Below are 6000 nucleotides of genomic sequence, written 5' to 3'. Positions count from 1 at the left end.
CTGAATTTCCTGTCGGATAGCTTTGCCTTGGGCCTTTCCCCTTCTACTCTTAGGGCTCAGTGGGCGGCCTTATGGGCATTCCGCAGTCCTCAGTTGGACGTTTTGGATCCTTTTGTGGCTAGGTTACTTCGGAGTTGTTTTCTGCAACGTCCTAGTGCGATTTGTCTTGCGCCTTCCTGGGATCTTTCATTGGTGTTGCAGGAGGTTCAGTTTGAGCCCCTGGGGTCCATATACGTCAAGTTCCTCACCATGAAGGTGGGGTTTTTGGTAGCCATCCTGTCTGCTGGCCGGATTTCTGCGCTCTCCTCCGTTATTTGCGAGTCCTGCCGGACCGTATTGTGTTGCGCCTGGACCCTAAGTTTCTGCCCAAGGTCCCCTCGGTTGTCAATTGTTCCTGTGAGGTTATTTTGCCTACTTTCCCTCTGGTCGTTGAGTCCGGAGTGGATTCTGCTCTCTCGCTGTTAGATGTCCGCCGGGCGATTCTGATGTATTTGGAACGGACTTCGTCCTTTTGTTGCTGTGATAACTTGTTTGTCACTTTTGGTCCTGTTCGTTCTGGTCATAAACCTTCTCTCGCCACCCTGAGTAGGTGGATTAAGCAGATGATCTTGCTGACCTACAGTTCACAGGGTTCTGAGGTGTCTGCCCGGGTTCAGGGTCGGTCTACCCGGCCTCTTTCAAGGGGTCCTACTGAGGATATCTGTAGGGCCGCTACCTGGTCCTCCCAGCACAAGTTCATGAATCACTACCGGGTGGTGTTGGGTGGTCCTTCTGCAGGAGGTTTTGCTGATGCAGTTCTTGGGGCTGGTTCTTCCAGCTCTTGATGGTCACGCCTTCTGTGGGATCTCCGTGGTTGTTTTCCATCTGTGTTACTTTTTGGAGTAAACCTGCTGTTTTGCATTATCCTGTTGTCTGTGGTTTCTTGTGAGCTTCCCATGAAGCCACTGGGCTTGGGTATTTGCTCATTACGTAACTCTGATGACGAGGAAGACTTACGAGGAGGTAATGCCCGGATACTTACCGGTAATCTTCATTACTCAGAGTATTGTCTTCCTTGCTACATGAGAAGAAGAATACTTTATTGTTTGATTAATAAAAATCATTACAATAGTGGGCATGCATCAATGATAAAAAAAGACATATGTTAAACAATTTCTAAAATATTTACACATAGAACAGTGAACAAGCGTTAACTAAATCCTGTGTTTTTGCTTACATCATTTCCTCTTGATTTTTTAGAATCCGCTTAAATGCGTTCATTTAAGGCATTAACACTGTCGCAAGCAAATAGAAAAATGTGAAGTTCATCAATAAATTATTAAAAAACCTAACAATCTATATTTATTAATGGTGTTAATATGTAAACTTCATCTGGACAATTGGGAGTTTTTAAGAAACAGTTAAGAAACAGTTGAGAGCTGTGGTGGTCCGTTCTCATTTGGCATCAACTAAGGCCACAGGACAAGACATAATAAAAGCGGATAGCTAAACTGCTAATAGTGCAATTCCATTTGTAAAGTAAAATTGTAATGATGAGAAGTCTACACGTGATGTAGTATTTAAAAGATGCTTTAATCCAAGATGTACATTGAGACCCCACCAGGAACATCCATCATGGTACTCAACCCAGCCAACTGTAAACTCACAGGCAGATCACCAACATTCTGATAGATGCATGATATGAACATTCTATTAGAGGTGGAGAAGGACAGCATAGGGAATACCAAGATACTACATTATCCTCTCTTCTTAACGGAAAAACAAAAAGCTAAAAACAGCAACGATGAACAGGAGGAAATGAAAACAAGAGAATTGAGCAAAAGCGGAAAAAGGAACAGCAAAGAGAAAATACTCCTAAAAAGAGGACAAAGAAAGAAGAATGGAAAAAAACGTATAAACCATCCTCCCTTCTTACACCGTGTAAACCATCCTCTCTTCTTACAGAATTTTAAAAAGAAGAAAACAAAGGAATGCAACAGAAAAGAGAAGGAACAAAAGAAACCTTCGTTTCAAGAAAAAGTAAGATGAGGAAAAGTAGAGATGAAACCTCATCAAAACCATATTACCTCTAAGCAAAGTACAAAAAAGGAATGCAAGAGATAACAGTGCAAACAGTTGCAATAAAAATAGATCAAATCTTAACATATTTAGCATAGAAAGCATAAATGCACATAAATAGAGAAAACATAAGCTAAATATGTGGATGTAAAACTTTACAAACTTAGACTCTTAAAAGTGGCTGGTAAACTAGCATATGTGAATAGAAACATAAAACATGTTCAAAACACTAGACAAATGATGCTATAGGACGATAACCCTACCAAAGCTCCTCTGAATGAGACAAAAATACACACACCCAACAGGCATAAAACAAAAATATACAAGGTCCGTGTGGACAACTGACATAGTGTAAGGTGGGACTAAAACCCACTACAGCAATTTAAATTAAGTAGACGAGACTATAACCCACTACAGACAAATGGGACTGAGACCCATCGCAAATAAATAGAAATAGTGCAAGTGGGACTAAAACCCCCTGCAAGCAAATGGGACCTCTGTAACCCATCGCAAAAACATTGTAAATTAAATAAATGGGACTAAAACCCATAGCAAATTAAACAGGTGGGACTGAAACCCACTGTGAGCAAATGGGACTAGGACCCATTGCAACAGACATTTAAAAAAAACAGATGGGACTAATTCCCTCTGTAAGCAAATGGGACTGTTACCCATTGCAAATACATTAAAATAACACAGGTAGGACTAAAACCCACTGCAGCCTAATGGGACTGAAACCCATTGCAAAGACAATGAAAAATAAACAGATGGGACTAAAACCCACTGAAAGCAAATGTGACTGAGACCCATTGCTAAACGTTAAATCAAATAAATGGGACTAAAACCCATAACAACCATTTAAATTGCACACCTTAAGCAATGTAAAAAAAACATGAAGAAGTAGTGCAGCACAGCAGTTAAAGTTCACACATTAATATACAATCATGTTTTTGAACACCGGAGTTCGATGCTTGCCCCCGAAAAATATCCTTATTTAAAATGAAGAACACACAAGGATTCAAAACAGCGCTTCGTAAGACTCCATGACTTTCATGAGGAAAATTGCACAGTACCTTAGATTCAAGACGGAGCTCCGTTTTTAAATGAGGGAAAAATTACACTTGTCTTGCTGTCAGCATTGGAAAGGCTAAACGAGAAATAATAAAAATGGCATGAAAAGTTTGCATCAGAACTCCAAACGACGTTGAGGCAAATGACATAAAGAGCGCTCCAAAATAAACATGGCGGCACGCACAGTGACGCAAAGCAGGGTGGTTCACGGCACTTCTGAAGAGAAGAAGAAGGCACGTCACAAGAGCTCGATTGAAGACAGGTGAGAGCGTGCACCAACGCGCTGCATTTTTAAATGAGTGAAGCAGTTAAACTGTCAATGGCTTCGGTGGCTCGACTTTCGGTGTAATTTGCTAAAAAAAAGGCAAAATTCACTCAGTAACATGGAACAGAAAAGCCAAATTTCTCCTCTTGTACACGAAAGAAAAAGAGCAGTCACAAGACCTTTCCCTTCCAGCTCAAGTTCTGCATACATTAAAATGAAGGTGAAGGCAACATAAACTTAAATATTCCTCCGTTAGGTTGTAGCAAGTATTCATTTCCTCAAGCTGGCAAAGCTATTGAAATTACACCACCATTTAAATTGTAATAAAAACGATGGAATTAACACTTCAGTTCGAGGAATTCACCTTCAAGGGTTTTGTAATTAAAAGTCACTGTTGCACATAAATTCATACTAGGTCAGAAACAACTTTTTCCCAAACAGCGTAGATGATGAAAGTCAATGCCTATTTTCAAGTAAAAGCATAACACAGGATGAGCCAGGAGCAAAAACGATTTTGGTTTAACCCATTAAAGAGCACAGCTCCAACACAGCATAAAGAAGACTCTCCTTGTAAATAGGACAACAGGCAGAGTTGGCAAGAGTAATGCTTACCCTCATGTGAGGATACAGCGCGAGTCCCAAAGTCAGTACAAACAGGCTTACCCAGCGTCAGGGCACAGCTCCAACTTAAAATTTGTAGACTCACTGTTACACAGGACGACTGCCAGACTGCTGTGGGCGACCGGTTGTAGGTCACTGGTGGGGTCATGCTGGCAGTTGGGGTAGCTTTTCTTGTTGCAGGAGGTCCTTTCATACTTTGAAGTTTTCTTTCATAATTTCTTGTAGTTTGAAGTACTTCTTGACTTGAAAGGAGTAGGTTCTTCCTTAAGATTGTCGCCATGAATGTAATGATGAGAAGTCCACACGTGATGTAGTATTTAAAAGATGCTTTAATCCAAGATGTACAGAGAGACCCCACCAGGAGCATCCATCATGGTACTCAACCCAGCCAACTGTAAACTCACAGGCAGATCACCAACATTCTGATAGATGCATGATATGAACATTCTATTAGAGGTGGAGAAGGACAGCATAGGGAATACCAAGATACTACAAAAATCCCTACATGCAATAATTTAAAAGTTTCAAGGTCGCACAAGACAGAGAACAGTAGGTAAACAATGTGCAAAATGCCATATTTCACTGCTGTTAAGTGGTACGGTGAGGTGAGTAAATCGACAAAACAACATCAGGCTTATTCCTCCCTGTTGTGGTTAACAATTGTTACTTTGCTGGATCTCACTGTTTATAAGTCTTTTTACTGCTCTTGTGACAAACTTGGTGAACCGGATATTAAGCAGTAGATTGTCTGGAATCATAGATGCAAGGATAGCTTGTCGACAAGTGCGGATGGCAAGTTTGTTCCATTCGCTCTTTAGCAAAATCATTCGATCTTCAAGGAGTGCAGGACAGAGACATACCATGTGCTTGATTGTTTCCTTGCTGCTCCCACACCCTCTGCACGTTACGTTGGTATTTGTGCGGCGCCAACATGGCAAGTGGTTCAGGAATGGCCATTCACCCATTCTGAGGGCCAAAAATCTTTTTTTCCACATCACTGAATAGGTGCATGACATATAGGCGCGCCACAATCCCAGGCTTAAACCCTGATACGATTGACCAGGCGTGCTTGCGTTGTACCAGTTGGTCTCTGTCCGAATGGAAAGACCAGAAGCGGACGTTTCTTTTTATGTGGTTTTTAAGTGCCTGCTGCGATGGATTGGAGCTCCAGATTTCTTCTGCAGCCAGGAGTTTTAAAGAGTCGCGTAAATAACACCAGTACGATCTACCAAGCTGACCGTCTGAGATTTACTGCCACCAAAAGGCCTCCAAGCTTCCTCCTCTGGAGGTACGTAACTTGTTAAACAGCCTGATGAATGCTCCAGCCCCTACCGCTCGATGATCTTGGAGACCAAACTCAAGTCGTATTTGAGCGGAGGATGACGTTTTTGGGAGGCTTAGCACTTGTTGGAAGATTCTTGTTATTATTTTGTTCACAAGGCTGTTGTCTTTCCCTTGCATGATATCTTGGCTGTAAGTGAGGAAGTTGAGGGTTTTTGCCTTCATGACACTTATAAGAGGGGTCAGACTTGGGCCGGACAACTGTCTTGCAAGGTTCTTAAATGCCACCTGGATTGTCAAAGCTTTGGCTTCTAACACGTCTCTATGTTTGGAGAATGAACCTCTCCCATCCATGTGGCCCCCCAGATATTTATATGAAGCGGCTCTTTCAATACTTTTACCCTTGAACTGCCAACCGCCACCTTGGTATTTCTTTAACCCAAAGGTGATTGCCCTTGTCTTTGATAGGTTCAGTTCCAGTTCATTTTCGATGGTGTAAGGAGTCACCGATCAAGTAGTCTCTGCAAGCCAACCCTGGTGTGGCTGAGCAGGACAAGGTCATCCGCATACAGTAAATTGCTAACTCTTACCCCAGCAAGTTTTGGAGGATGAGAGTAGACTTCGTCGAGTGACTCCGACAGGTCGGAAATGAAGAGATTGAAAAGGAGGGGCGCCAGCACACAACCTTGTTTTACTCCATGAGA

The sequence above is a fragment of the Lissotriton helveticus genome, chromosome 4_1 (assembly GCF_964261635.1).
Source record: "Lissotriton helveticus chromosome 4_1, aLisHel1.1, whole genome shotgun sequence".
Classification (NCBI taxonomy): Eukaryota; Metazoa; Chordata; class Amphibia; order Caudata; family Salamandridae; genus Lissotriton; species Lissotriton helveticus.
This window is presented reverse-complemented; position numbering follows the sequence as displayed.